Source organism: Phoca vitulina, unplaced genomic scaffold, assembly GCF_004348235.1.
Source record: "Phoca vitulina isolate PV1807 unplaced genomic scaffold, GSC_HSeal_1.0 scaffold29, whole genome shotgun sequence".
Classification (NCBI taxonomy): Eukaryota; Metazoa; Chordata; class Mammalia; order Carnivora; family Phocidae; genus Phoca; species Phoca vitulina.
Window position 1 is genome coordinate 14,235,703 of NW_022589732.1, and position 16,397 is coordinate 14,252,099.

The window sequence follows — 16,397 nt, forward strand, 5'->3', positions numbered from 1 at the left end:
TGAGGGTGCAAAGAAACCGGCTTACTGATACATTGCTGATGGGAATGTAAAATTTACTTTTAGTGCCAGTCTGGAAAATAATTTGGCAATTTCTTTAAAAACTAAACATGCAACTACCATACAATCCAGCAATTACACTCCTGGACATGTATCCCAGAGAAATGAAAATGTATATTCATATAAAACTTTATACAAATATTTGTAGCAGCTTTATTTGTTTTTGTTGTTGTTGTTTTCATAGCAGCTTTATTTGTAATAGCCCAAAACTAGAATCAGCCCAGATGTCCTTCAACAGGTGAATGTTTAAACAAATGATGGTACATATATCCATATCATGGAATAGTACTCAGCACAAAATATTGATACATGCAACAACTTGAGTGAATCTCCAGGAAATTATGCTGAAAGTAAAAAAGGCAACCCCAAATGGTTACATATTTTATGATTCCATTCAGATAACATTTTTGAAGTGAGAGAATTTTAGAAAGGGAAGACAAATTAGTGGTTGCCAGGAATGCAGCTGGGGTTGTATATGGAGCAACAGTAGGGATACTTGTGGTTTTAAAGCTATTCAGTATGTTGACTATAGTGATGGATACATGAACCTACACATGTAAAAAAATTACACAGGATACACACAAATACACACACACACACAATGAATAAAAAAGTAAAGCTACAGAAATCTGAATTAGATCAGTGGTATGTACCAATATCAATACCCTGGTTGTAATATTATATTGTACTTTTGCAAAACGTTACCGTTGGGGAAACTGAGCAAAATATATAGAGATCTCTCTGTATTATTCCTTGCAACTGCAAGTCAATCTACAATTATCTCAATAAAAATTTCAATTAAAAAAATATGTGAGTTTGGGGCACTTGGCTGGTTCAATCGATAGATCATGTGACTCTTGATCTTTGGGTCATGAGCTCCAGCCCATGCTGGGTGTAGAAATTACTTAAAAAATAAATAAAATCTTAAAAAACAATGTGGGTATAAGTAACTTGCCTATTTTTACACAGAAACTGAGCTGACATTCAAACCTGACACTTAGCTCTGCATCTTCACCCAAGAAAATAGTAACAAATAACTTTAGGTAAATTACTTCCAAAAAAACTAAACAAAGAAAGCAATTACTAACACTAGGAAAAATAATATTTATGTAAGAAAGGAAATGTATTACTATATGGCTTAGCTATGAAATCTATAAAGTCATAATGGAAACAATGAATACAGATGTATTAGTTTTCTATTACTGTGGTAAAAACAACACAAACTTTTTATCCTAGACTTCTGTAGGTTAGAAATCCAGTATGCTTTCACTGGGCTAAAATAACAGTGGTGCTAAGGTTGTGCTGCCTTCTGGAGGTACTAGGGGAGAATCTTTTTCCTCGCCTTTTCTAGTGTCTACAGGATACTTGCATGACTCTGCTCATGTTCTCTTTCCTCCATATTCAAACCAGCAACAGAGATTGAGTCCTTCTCATATAGCATCTCTTCTGCCTCCCTCATCTACTTTTAACAATCCTTTTAATTACATTGAACCCATCTCCATAAGCCAGGGTAATCTCCCTATTTTAAAATCAGCTGATTAGCAACCTTAATTCCATATGCAACCTTAATTCTCTTTTGCCATGTACAGGTCCCGCTTATTAGAATGAGACATGGGGGGGGGTATCATTCTGCTTACCACAACTGATTTAATCAAAACTGTATTATACCTATATTGGGAGAGAAAATGTGTGTGTATGGATGCAGGGCAGGGGTAGGTATAATAGAAAATAGCAGTTTAGCAGTTCAAGCATATCATTTAGAAATATATATGAAGGGGTCGCCTCGGTGGCTCAGTCAGTTAAGTGTCTGCCTTCAGCTCAGGTCATGATCCTGGGGTCCTGGGATCGAGCCCTACAGCGGGCTCCCTGCTCAGTGGGGAGTCTGCTTCTCTCTCCCCCCCTCCCTCTCTCTGTGTCAAATAAATAAATAAAATCTTTTTTAAAAAGTACTATTTCACTTTAAATAATGTACATGCATTACTATGACTTGATTTTATTTTTTAATGGCTTCCAATTTGCATGGCTTTATCTCAGAGGTTGGCACAGACAAACCAGTTGCATAATATTGGTAATACCCTTAGGCACTTTGAGGAAATTACAGGAAAAAGAACGATTTGAACGACCAACTATGGAATTTGTCCTGACTAGGGACACTTATGTCTTTCAGCACTCTGAGCAAGAAACCTAGTCAGAAAATTCCTAACTAATTTCCTGGAAAATATCTGTGACCTAGAGAGGAGGAAGACTGCTTCTAATACTTGGGAACTAGTGTCTGAACAAGATTAGTGCCACAGGCTTGAAGAGTGGTCTATTTTGATCAATGCCACCACAAATAGATTTTGTTCAGTCAAACAGTTCTGGGTGGAAAATGGCATGGGCAAAGTCAGGATGACAGGAAAGACATTGACTCGTTTAGGGAATAGAATGTAGCTTAGCCTGGCTGAAAGGATAAGATAGTGGGACTCTAACTAGAAATAAAGTGAGAATCATGGGTCAGTCTTTGATAATCAATGGAAGACTACTGAATGCTGTTGAACAGGAAAGTAACAAAGAGCAAAGAATACTTTTTTACTCGGTTTTCAAAAGTGGTTGGTATTCAGTGAAGCTCAAGGAAAGTATTTTCAGAGCCAATCCACATCTAGGACTATGGTGCGACACTTGAGGCTCCTAGGTAGAAAATTTAAGTAGGCACTCATTCTCAGGGTCAACCAAGTGACCATGCACTTGCACAATCCTGAGTGCCTCCTTAAATTTTCCACTTACACAACCCTTAGTATCCTTATTTTGTGGGCTAAGGACCTCATTTGCCTCATCCTTAAAAGCCAAAAAGTGGAAACAACTCAAATGTCTATCAGCTAATGAACAAATAAATAAAATGTCTTATATACATACAATAGAATAAGGAATATTTTTTGGCTATTAAAAGGAATAAAATACTGATACATGCCACAACATGGATGAACCTTGAAAATATGCTGAGCTGAAGAAGCTAGTCACAGAAGGCACCACATAATGATATTTTATGATTCCATTTGTATGTAATGTTCAGAATGGGTAAATCTATGGAGACAGAAATAAATTAGTAGTTGCCAAGGGCTACAGTTGTGGGTAGAAATGGAGTGATTGCTACTGGATATATGGTTTCTTTTTGGGATGATAAAAATGTAATGAAATTGGGGCGCCTGGGTGGCTCAGTCGGTTAAGCGTCTGCTTTCAGCTCAGGTCATGATCCCAGGGTCCTGGGATCAAGCCCCGCATCGGCTCCCTGCTCAGCAGGGAGCCTGCTTCTCCCTCTCCCTCTGCCTCTCCCCCTGCTTGTGCTCTCTGTCAAATAAATAAATAAAATGTTTTTTTTTTAAGATTTTATTTATTTATTTATTTGAGAGAGAGAGAGAAACAGCATGAGAGGGGAGAGGGTCAGAGGGAGAAGCAGGCTCCCCGCTGAGCCAGGAGCCCAATGTGGGACTTGATCCCAGGACTCCGGGATCATGACCTGAGCTGAAGGCAGTAGCTTAACCAACTGAGCCACCCAGGCACCCTAAATAAATAAAATCTTTATAAAAAATGTAATGAAATCGATTGCAGTGACAGCTATACAACTCTATAAATACACTAAAAACTTTTAAATTGTGCATATTAAATAGGTGAATTACACAGTATGTGAATTATATCTCAATAAAACTGTTATTTTAAAAACAGGCATTTAGTAACTATTGAAAAAAGAAGTAAGGTGAAAGTCACCATGAAATAAAAACTTCAAATTGAATATATACAATGGAATATTACTCAGCCATCAGAAAGGATGAATACCCAAATTTTACATCAACATGGATGGGACTGGAGGAGATTATGCTAAGTGAAATAAGTCAAGCAGAGAAAGTCAATTATCATATGGTTTCACTTATTTGTGGAACATAAGGAATAGCATGGAGGATATTAAGAGAAGGAAGGGAAAAATGGGGGGTGGGAATTGGAGGGAGAGATGAACCACGAGAGACTATGGACTCTGAGAAACAAACAGGGTTTTGGGGGGAGGGATTGGTTAGCCCGTTGATGGGTATTAAGGAGGGCACGTACTGCATGGAGCACTGGGTGTTATACGAAAACAATGGATCGTGGATCACCACATCAAAAACCAATGATGTACTGTATGGTGACTGACATAACATAATAAAATTAAAAAAAAAAAACTTCAAATTGATTTTTAAAAGGGAGTTATTATTTCTTTTCCTAAGTTTTTATTTTTTATTTTTATTTAATTATTTTTTTAAGATTTTATTTATTTATTTGACAGAGAGCTAGAGAGGGAACACAAGCAGGGGGAGCGGGAGAGGGAGAAGCAGGCTTCCCGCGGAGCAGAGAGCCCGATGTGGGGCTCAATCCCAGGACCCTGGGATCATGACCTGAGCCGAAGGCAGATGCTTAACTAACTGACCCACCCAGGTGCCCCTCTTTTCCTAAGTTTTTAGAGTAGGCATAGGAAAGACAACTGTAGGGGCGCCTGGGTGGCTCAGTCAGTTAAGCGTCTGCCTTCAGCTCAGGTCATGATCCCAGGGTCCTGGGATCCAGCCCCGCATCGGGCTCCTTGCTCAGCAGGGAGTCTGCTTCTCCCTCTCCCTCTGCCTGCTGCTCCCCTTGCTGTGCACTCACTCTCTCTCTCTCCCCCGCTCTCTAATAAATAAATAAATCTTTAAAAAAAAAAAAAAGGAAAGACAACTGTAAGACTTCCATACTCTGCCCAGTTAAAATTATGGCCAGAATTTTATTCATACAGATTTACTCAAAATAACTTGCAATGTGGAAATTTGTGGTTTAAACATTGGTCAAAACATGAATAGTATAAATGTGTATTCTCAATATCAGTAAATACTCTAAAACTCAGAGGTGTCTAAAATTTACCTTTTTAATTACAAAGTTTCCTACTACAATTCTGTGAAATAACTAGAAGTTTCCTTAGAACTGGTAGGTCCCAAGACTACAATGGCACTGCCTCTCTCTGGGGTTCCCCAAGATTAAAGGAACACATGATGGGAATTCCCAATCCTCACAAATACCTTTCTGGTCTGCAATGACCACGAGTAAAGATAAATAAAGGCTGAAAGAAATGGCACCATACAGCTTTGACTGGGGTCAACGTTCAGGACACGATGCACCACCAAAGGAAATGGATCTGCACAGAGAAACAACAGCTGAACCCAGGTCAGAAATGAGATAATGGCACACAAATAAGGAGAAAGTTCTGTTTCCATAGATAATGGATTTTTCTACAAACCTGACTATGAAACTACTGTACTGTCTAAAAGATATCTATTCAGAAATTTCTTCTCAGGAGAAAGAAAATTTTTTTCTTCTGGGAATTTCAAGTAAGTCATTGAATGCCTGCTGGCTTTATGTTAAAAATCTACCTTTTATGTCACAGAAGAAAATGAACCTATACACAGGTCAAAATAAGACCAACAAAAATATATTCCACAAGAGTCCAATATAGCCTTATCCTCAGCTTCTGTTTTCATTTAAAAACTCAAATGCTATTTGAAAAACGTGCTTTGTAGAACATGTTTCTTGCTTTCAACATAGTACAGGAAGGTACTGCTAAGAGAAAGTATTTAAGGAGCACCTGGCTGGCTCAGTCAGTAGAGCATCTGACTATTGATCTCAGGGTCAGGAGTTCAAGCCCCACACTGGGGATAAAGCCTACTTTAAAAAAAAAAAAAAAAAGGTGCTTAAATACTGAAACATAGATTTCAGAAAAGTTCATTCATTGCACACCAACAACAGGGCTATTGGCTTTTTTCTCAAAAGCCACTTGTCTATAAAGAACATTTATATAGCCAAACTGAAAGAAATATGAAAAACTCTGAAAGAGCAACAGAAGATTAAAAACGTTTTTGTATATAGTACAATCATATAAATATTTATGTATGTGTCTGATATAAATGAGAATGAGAGAGAGAGTTCACAAATTTACTATATGGCACTGTCCCCAAACAAAAAATTTGGATAACCGTTTCTGCAGATGTATTCCCTGGGAGAAAAAGACTGAAAAGTGAACCTCAAAGTGAATTCTACTTTCCCACTAATTCTCATTAAACATAAAAAATGTGTCCATATTTTTCATATCAATAAACCAACTTAAAATTTTAGTGAAGATAAGATCAGGCTGGTGACTGGCTCAACACTAACCTGGACATTAGAATCCATTTTCAATATTTCTTCTGGGAGCAATACTGTTTTTCTAGCAGGTAAATACTCCTTTTAGCACTTCCTATTATTTTCCCAACCCATACCATTCCTACTCATCCCAATGCTCAGCAATTTCTTTTATGTCTGGAAAATCCCTCAACACTCACAGCTCCCAGAATGTTCTCCTTGTCAGCCTCTGCCTTCCCTTAACTTTTAGTTGATGCCTTTCACTTGTAAGCACATCCAAACCTAAACAGGACAGGGAATTTATCAGACGCTATCAGCAATGGTCCTACAGTGAAAGGGTCTGGAATGGGGTGGTGTGTTACATGTGTGACCAGCAGTTCATGGATTTTCTCTACCTTCTATATTTGGCCATTTTGATACAACCTTCAAGGCAGACATCTTGGTATTCTCCTCAGTGTTGTCAATGGCACTTTATGCACTGATGGAGATGTTCCATTATCTGCACTCTCCAATATAGTAGCCACATGTGAATATATGGCTAGTAAGACTGAGGAAATGAATTCTTACCCTTACTTAATTTTAATAACCACATGTGGCTAGTGGCCTCCATATTGAACAGCAAAGCTAATTCCTGCAGAAACTCAAGCTATTGCTTTGGATGCCAAACCCTTGGCTAGTGACCAGATACCCAATCAGGATCTTGCCAGCCCTCTCTCCTAGATGTTCCTTGTATGCCCCAGCTTGTTGAGAGGGTCCTACAGTGAATAAATCAATCATTTGGAAACACAAAGTGACTACCTGCCTAATTTTCTATAGTTCCTATCATCTCAACCCTGCTGCTTTGTCACTACTAAATTGAACTCTTTTGAACTTCAGGTTAGTACTATCCTTTAGATATTACCAATTAGATCACTGCTTCTCAGACTTTAAGGTGTATATGAATCACCTGGGGATCTTGTTAAAACATGGATTCTAATTCTATGTTTCTAATATGTTTCTAAGTGGTCCTAACTCTAGGTTCTAGGTTCTCCTAACCCCTAATCTGAATGGATCCATACAACTGACAGTTCAGCAGCAAACATGAATTCAGACCTGTAAGTTATGGCATGCCTTCTCTTTCATCAAATGTTTGCACCATGTAATGGAGCTGTATTGGCAGTATGAATTTTTTTTAATGTAAGTTCTGTGTCCAACATGGGGCTTGAATTCATGACCCCAAGATCAAGAGTCATATGCTTTACCAGCTGAGTCAGCCAGGCACCCCTGGTAATATCAACTTTGAGCAGTACATGACATTATTTGATATGGTATACTATGGGTCTGAAAATTAATAATAACTACTATTTTTGAGTACCTTATTCTACAGAGGAGGATGTGGCTCAATGAGCTAAAGATCACAATGTTAATAACTGACAACTGGAATGGGAGCCAAGGTTTGTTAAATTCCAGTGCCCATAATCTTTCTACTATGCCAACTTCTCTCTCAATGCTAATCTCAAGAATGTTCACATGTCAAGGTTTCTCTTAAGAGAGCTGAGGGGCTGTTGCCCCTAAAGAATTATTTTTCCCCAAGTATAACAATAATCAAAAAACTAGTTTCTTCTAATTGTATGATTAAATATCAGATATAGATATTATTTACATATTTACATATTCTACTATGGATTTTCAACCTGGTCAATTTTATTCAGCTATCTTCTCCCCAACTTTAAATTTAACTCCGTTAATGCAGATGGCACATCACAATACATAGGATTGAGTTTCTGAATTTTACAATCAAATACCATTTGTATCCAGAAGTGGGCTTTTTTTCCCGTTGTTTTAATTCATAGTTTTATTCACCAGACTTGGTTTAAAGAATTCTAACCCTCTCAGAATTTTCCTAGTGTAAAGATAACTTCAAAGCATTGCAACATCCCATTCTAGTGTTTTACCTACTGATGGTCAAGAGGTTCCCATAAAAACAAACAACAACAACAAAAAACCACTGCAAGCTATATGACAAAAGATTAACACTTTTCTGATAAAGAGATTTAAAACATGTCAAAATAAGAAAAATTGTGTATGCCAAAATGAAAACTGGCAAAGACATCAGCTGGAATATATGACTATCTAGAAAATCCAAAAGAATCAAATGAAAAATCATGATATTTAATAAAAGCATTTAGTAAGGAAATCCAATTCAAGATCAACATAGAAGAATCAATAGCTTTACTATATGTCAGCAATAACCAATTTTTTAAATGCGATAAGGTAAAAGATCCCAATTGCCACAACTTTAAATAACTATAAAATACCTAAAAATTAGACATGTACAAGATCAATGTGAAGAGAACTATAAAATTTTCTGAAGGATTTTTTTTAACTTGAATAGAGAGAATATCCTGTTTCTTTTCTTTTTTTTTTAAGATTTTATTTATTTATTTGACAGAGAGAGACACAGCGAGAGAGGGAACACAAGCAGGGGGAGTGGGAGAGGGAGAAGCAGGCTTCCTGCGGAGCAGGGAGCCCGATGCGGGGCTCGATCCCAGAACCCTGGGATCATGACCTGAGCTGAAGGCAGACGCTTAATGACTGAGCCACCCAGGCGCCCCGAATATCCTGTTTCTAAATGGGAAGTCTCAACATTGTAAAGATATAAATTCTTCCATAAAGTAAATAAACTATCTGTTTCAATTAATGCCAATTACAATCCCAACAGAATTTTTGTTTGTAATGAAACCTGAAAGACTAATTCTGAAAGAAAAAGTCTCTTCTTACATATAGTCTAAGACTGAGAGGGGAACTGACCTTCAAACATACTATAAATAACCAATAATTAAAACTGGGTGGTACTGGGGTGCCTGGCTGGCTCAGTCATTGGAGCATGCAACTCTTGATCTCGGGGTTGTGGGTTCAAACCCCACATTCATTGGGTGTAGAAATTACCTTAAAAAAATCTTTAAAAAAGATGGGACTGGGGCGCCTGGGTGGCTCAGTCGTTAAGCGTCTGCCTTCGGCTCAGGTCATGATCCCAGGGTCCTGGGATCGAGCCCCGCATCGGGCTCCCTGCTCCACGGGAAGCCTGCTTCTCCCTCTCCCACTCCCCCTGCTTGTGTTCCCTCTCTCGCTGTGTCTCTCTCTGTCAAATAAATAAAATCTTTTTTAAGAAATAAAAAAAAAACAGATGGGACTGTATGAATATAAAAATTTTAGTACATCAATAGACACTGTAGGGGCGCCTGGGTGGCTCAGTCGTTATGCGTCTGCGTTCGGCTCAGGTCATGATCCCAGGCTTCTGGGATCGAGCCCCGCATCAGGCTCCCTGCTCAGCCGGGAGCCTGCTTCTCCTTCTCCTGCTCCCCCTGCTTGTGTTCCCTCTCTAGCTGTCTCTCTCTGTGTCAAATAAATAAACAAAAGATCTTAAAAAAAAAAAAAATCAATAGACACTGTAGATAATGCAACACACTGGAGAAAATATGTGCTATATATATTTATAAATACAGATTTGCATCCACATACATATAAAGAGTTCTTGCTAATCAAGAGGTAAAAGAAAAAGCTTCAAAAAGGCAAAGAATAGAATAAGAAATTTCACAGAAGGAAATATAATAGCCAATAAAGAAATTAAAAGATGCTCAAACTCACAAGTAATCTGAAAACTGCAAATTAAAACAAAAATTTTCTGCCCACCATATTGGTAAAAATGTACGAGATTGACAATACCAAGTATTGGCAAGTAGGGAAGGATATAGGTGCTTTCATAAACTGCTGGTGGAATGCATAATAGTACACAGACTATTTAAACGGCAGATTGGCAATATCTTTAAAAATATGCATACCTTTCAAGCAACAACTCTAGGCACTACTCTAGAGGTATTCTAGAACATTTACACAAGACACAAGAATAAGAGATGTTCATTTTAATTGGTAAATGTAAAAATCGTGGATAACTTAAATGTCCATCAATAAAAGAATGGTTAAATAAATTACAGGAATTCAAAATGAAATATAATCAGCTGTTAAAAACTGAGTATTGAGAGGATGAGATCTCACAGGCACACAGCTAAGTTAAAAAAAAGAGCTGCAGAAAAAATATATTATCATATAAAAAGCTATAAATAGATACATAAATTATAAATGGCATAGAAAAATCACTGGAAGAAAACCCACCAAAAAGAATATTCTGGAAGGGGATTCTTTGCTTCTAGCCTCTACATAAATTTTTTTAATGTTATTTTTCCTCTTTAAGTATACAATTTAAATATTTATAAAAATTGGGGCATCTGCTGGCTCAGTTGGTAATAGCATACAACTCTTTATCTCGGGGTTGTATGTTCGAGCTCCATGTTGGGTGTAGAGATTACTTAAAAATAAAAAAAAAATCTTTAAAAAATTTTTTTTAGGTGTTTTGGGGCACTTGGCTGGCTCAGTCAGCCGAGCAGGCACCTTTGATCTTGGGGTTGTAAGTTCAAGCCCAACGTTGGATGTAGAGATTACTTAAAGATAAAATCTTAGGGGCGCCTGGGTGACTCAGTCGTTAAGCGTCTGCCTTCGGCTCAGGGTCATGATCCCGGGGTCCTGGGATCAAGCCCCGCATCGGGCTCCCTGCTCGGCGGGAAGCCTGCTTCTCCCTCTCCCACTCCCCCTGCTTGTGTTCCCTCTCTCGCTGTGTCTCTCTCTGTCAAATAAATAAATAAAATCTTTAAAAAATAAATAAATAAAATCTTAAAAAAAATGTTTTTTAAGTATTTTAAAGAAGACATAAACAGTGAAGTCAAGAAAGAAAAATATGGAAAAATGTTCAACTTCATAGGCAATCAAAGAAATGGAAATTTAAAATGAGATGTCACTTTTCACCTATCATGTAAACTTTTTACTTTGTTCAATTTCCATTTATTTTTGCGATGTAAGTGCTGGGAAATTAATACTTTTTCCCACTCCCATCCCTGGAGGAGTGTAAATGAATAGAACCTTTCCGGGGGTATGTGTATCAAAGTAGAAGAAAAGTTCTTCAGGCTCTCCTGTGGAGATTGAGAGTTAAAGAATACTTTTAGACCATTATCCACTTTACACATCGCCAACTACTCTTTCAGTTTTCAACCTTTCTGGGATAGAAGTTCCATGTTCTGCCCTCAAGACTCTTCCTCTCATCTCACTCTCTTACTTTAAACCTTTCTTAGAAAAATGTCTCGGGATGCCTGGGTGGCTCAGTCAGTTGAGCATCTGCCTTCGGTGTAGGTCATGGTCCCAGGGTCCTGGAATCGAGTCCCGCATCGGGCTCCTTGCTCAGCGGACAGCCTGCTTCTCCCTCTGCCTGCCACTCCCCCTGCTTGTGCTGTCTCTCTCTCTCTCTCTCTGATAAATAAAATCTTTAAAAAGAAAAATGTCTCAGTGCCTCAAAAATAAGTCACATGAAAAACATGGGCACCCAGCCCACTTAGTTAAGATATTAGAAAACACAGAATCTCATTCATACCCACATGCTATTCCAGCCTATAGATGAAAGACTGCTGGAGAAAGTCAACTCGATGAAAAAACCTCACCTGACTCACCTTCAAATCTGTATGTATGTCTTAAGAATATTATGTACTACAGGGGCACCCAGGTGGCTCAGTTGAACATCTTGGTTTTGGCTCAGGTCATGATCTCAGGGTCCTCGGACTGAGCCCCAGGTTGGGCTCCATGGTCAGCCGGGAGTCAGCTTGAGGATTCTCTCCCTCTGCCCCTCCCCCACTCACTCATGCACCCATTCACACGCACTCTCTCTCTAAAATAAGTAAGTAGGGGCGCCTGGGTGGCTCAGTTGGTTTAAGTGACTGCCTTCAGCTCAGGTCATGATTCCGGAGTCCTGGGATCAAGTCCCACATCGGGCTCCCGGCTCAGCAGGAAGCCTGCTTCTCCCTCTGACCCTCTCCCCTCTCATGCTGTTTCTCTCTCTCTCTCTCTCAAATAAATAAATAAATAAAATCTTTAAATAAATAAATAAATCTTACAGAAAAAAGAATATTATGTATTACAACATAGTTGTATCCCTCCACTTTTTTTTTTTTTTTTTTAGGTTTTATTTATTTATTTGACAGAGAGAAACACAGCGAGAGGGAATACAAGCAGCGGGTGTGGGAGAGGGAGCAGCAGGCTTCCTGAGGAGCAGGGAGCCCGATGCGGGGCTCGATCCCAGGACGCTGGGATCATGACCCGAGCCGAAGGCAGACACTTAACGACTAACCACCCAGGTGCCCCCCTCCACTTTTTTAAAGGCATGTCAACATTTGTTAAAATGGGCCAGTAAGGCAGCTAGACACAAAAAAATGAAACAGTAATATAAGAAACCAAATGTAAGAAGCTTTTGAATAAACGATCTGAATGCATTTATTCTAAGTAGGAAGTATAAGTACAGTATAAGGGAAACAAGTAATCAGTTTGTACTCTCATCTATCAATAGCCTCCTGAGAACACACTGGTTTCCTAAAATTAGCTGAGAGCATCTATAACTCTATGTATAGTAATTATTAAATATAATTTGGCAATGTGGTACAGTAGAAGAAACACTTAATTGGAAATCAGGACGCCTGGGACATTGCAGCTGTGTGACTTTGGCAAGTCACCGAAAAGTTCCTCTAGGCTTTAGTTTCCTTAATATAAAAGGAAATGGATTGGACTCATCCACCTTAAGCATTAAGTCTAGACCTAAGTATCAACAATGATGGTATCTATCATTCTCACTTAGATTTCTAAAGAAACCATGTACTAAGATATAAAATTTGAATTTCAACCAGAAAATCAGATTTTGGACTTTAGAATAGAGTTTAAAAAGTCTGAATGCAAATATATAAATACATGTGATATGTATATACATTTTTTTCAATACAAAAAAAACCCAGCAATATAAAAAAATGTTTGACTAAATCTCTTAAAGTCTATTGTAATAACATTTGTCCTACTGCATTTGAATATAGATAACTGTTTCCATTATTAAAATGATCACTTTCTAGAAGACTGCAAATGTTAACAATTGCTTGTTATAACTATTTTCCCAAGCATAGCTCTCTGTACAATTATATACAACATGAATACGGCAATTTACTCAACTCTCTGTACAATACAAATATCATATTTAGCGTCATGTTAATATTCAAATTAGTTCCCATATAGAGTGTAAATATGTGAGGGAGAAAAATCTATGAACAAAGACAAAGAGACTGAATTCTGGTCTTCTGGCCAATTCCACCTTCAATCTCTGGCCCCCCAATCCCAAGGTACCCTCCCTGCAAAAGAGGGAATCTTGCTTAGTTTTTCCAATCACATATATTTCCATTTCCAATCCCTAATCTGCCATTTACTAGCTCTATAACTTCCTTAATTTATTGAAAGTACTGGTACCAGCTGAAGAGCAGAGTGTCATAAGGATAAAATGAGATAACATGACTGGCACATTAATAATCACTCAACAAATGTTATTATGCTTACTACTGACTTAAGAACATACAGTGGTATTTATTTTAAGAGTACAAAAGAAGACTTAAATTATGAACTGACCTGTGAATTTTCTCAAGCTTTCATTATAACTTTTATCTCTTCTGAGAAACGTTATGTTCTACTTATGCAGCACAGTTTAGAATTTGCTTAATGTTTTGTAATTTTTTTTAATTATTTCTTCTTTTTTAGTCTTGTCAACTAGGTAAACTCTTGAGGGCCAGAACCTTGTTTCATAAGCTTGGTTTCATATATTGTGCTTATTATATTGTAATTATTTGTTTCTCTGTCACACCTCCCCCCTTCCTAGGTTCTGAGCATTGCAAGGCAGAGAGCAAAGCTTACTTGTGTTTGTATTCTGAAGGCTTAGTAATCACACAAAATAGGTCTCAATAAATGTTTGTTGAATGGGTAAATGAATGAATTAATCTCCCTCCCCCCAGTGCCTAACACAGTACTCTATATATAATAGGAACTCAGTAAAGCTCCTTAATGGATTCATGCAGAAATCTTTTGGACCCAACCACATAAAGCTGTATCTTGCCTCAGAAAAGCACTTCTACTTTAAAGTTTAGCTCCTAATATTACAAATTAAAAGTTTTAGTCTAACACATATCAAATAAATAGGTTCAATGATTGACCACATTAAGGCTAGTGCCAGAAGGATTTAAAAGCCATTATTCTAATTAATGAATTTGTGAACCTCAACATGGAAAAATCCAGTTACATAATCAAGAGAGGTTATCTCCTGCAAATTTATACCTACAAAAGATAGTGAGAAAAATTATCAGAAAGTTTGTATCTGTCGACTGAAATGGGTAAGTTATTTTTATGCCTGAATTGAAGCCATTGTTTCCACTAGAAATAAGAGTTCAGGAGCAAAGTGGTCCAACCCGTCTCCACAAAATAATCTTGAGACTCAGAAACTAAATATTTTGCCTTCTCCTTGATTTTAACCCCTGAGAGATTCATTTTATTCTCAGATTAGCAGATACTCAAAACTTGTTCTGTCTCCTAAAAAAAAAAAAACAAAACAAACAAAAAAACTTCATCCATTTCTTAAAAGGCAAATAACCTGAATATGCACACTTTGGGAACACTAGGTTTTATAGTCAACTTAACTAAAACTATCCCTAGTGTTCAGCTTGCTGCTGCTGCAATACAAACACTTTTCTTGGTTTTTAAATTACATCCGTGGAAAGCTTAAGTGTCGTACTGCACATTCTTCTACTGTATCAGCTAAACTAGTTTTACAGTGCATATATAATTTCATAAGTACACCGTAAAGGAATTCTATACTTGAATGAATCTGGGAAGAAACGTGATTTCAGCACACACACCCCTTTTTCCAACTCAATACGCTCCAGAGGAAGCACATCTTAGTTTTTTTCCTCAAGAATTTCTCTCCCGCCCCCACCCCACACTTCACAGCAGCAATCATTCATTATCCCACTCACAATCTCTCCGCAGAAAGAACCTCACCAACTAATACTAGTTCACCAGGACCCTTCTTCCACATCACATCGTCCGTGGGGAATTTCCTTGGAAGGGGCGGGTGGTGGTGGAGGTCCCGGACGCCACCATTCCCGCCACGCCATTTATGACCCAGGTCCTGGCGCGCAGTCCTAGACCAGCGTCCGGCGGACCCCAGGGAGCTGCAAGGGGTCCGACACCGGCCCCCCCATCCCCCCAGTGCAAAGCAAACCGGGCCCAACCTCCGTGCTCCCATTCAACATACCCTCCTCTTCGCGATACCCCATTTCTTCCCACTTATTCCTCGATGTAGTCCGGTCCCTTTATCCAGTTCTGAGTCCGCGTAACTCTCTTCCTGCCAATACACACACCCTCCACGCTCCGGCCCCTGCCCCTTGAACCCTACTATAGCCGGGTCCCTCCCACTGGACCTCACGGCAGCTCTAGCCCTCCGAGTGCCCTAGTGCAGACCGGCGTCAGGTCCCTGTACCCCACTGGACCTAGGTTCTCCCTCACACGTCACACTTGGGCCCATTCCTCCCTACCTACCCCCCCAACCGGGGCTACCCCCTGCACCCCGTTACCTCCGACCCCGCCCCCCTGAGGGTGTCGCACTCACAGCTCCTGCCGCCGCATCCTTAACCGCCGCGGCTGCTATAGCTACGGGGAGCCAAGGCAACCAGCTCTCGCGACACTTTCCTCAGCTAACGGCGAGAACAGCCGAGAAGAGCTTCTCGCAAGAAAGTAAACGAGTCAGGCTCGAGAAGGCTAAATATATCTCGCGATAGTAGTGTGTAAAATGGCGGCCGCCAAGCGTTTTAGGGGTGGCCGGGAAAGGTTTGCTGGTGGGTGAGGGCAAGGAAGGATCTGGAGCAGAGAGTCGGAAAACTATTGCAGGGAGGACCGGCTGAGCTGGGGGGAGTTACTATAGCGAACCCTACCCTGGAATAACTTTAGGGATGTGGCCTTCTCCAAGTGCCTCATAGAGCAGTGTCGCCTTTAGTTGAAGTTCCGTTTTCCTGGCATTTTCCTTATGCATACGGAGTGGTTAGAGATGGAGCGAGCAAGCCAGAAATTGACCTTACAATCTCCTCATAACCTTCCTTCAAGAAGTTTTCATCCGTTCTTCTCACACTGGTTTGCAAATGGTATTTGGTTTCCCAGAAATATTTGTTTATTCACGGGTTCCCCACCCCTATCAGTTCGCCAGACCAAAATAGGAAATAAAAGGTTTTTTTAAAAAAATCGAACATAAGCACAGG

The 16,397-nt window shown here is 39.1% G+C and overlaps 1 protein-coding gene across 4 annotated transcripts in view; it reads right to left on the reverse strand.

The window, feature by feature from the left end:
* Window positions 1-15,931, reverse strand: part of USP54 (ubiquitin specific peptidase 54) — a 120,992-nt gene extending 105,061 nt beyond the window's left edge. The window contains exon 1 of one of the 4 annotated variants that reach the window (XM_032423942.1): window positions 15,755-15,931. The gene's annotated coding sequence lies outside the window, so the exon portion shown is untranslated. The other 3 variants (XM_032423944.1, XM_032423941.1, XM_032423945.1) reach the window with 3 other exon arrangements.
* Between the last annotated feature and the right edge of the window lie 466 nt (window positions 15,932-16,397).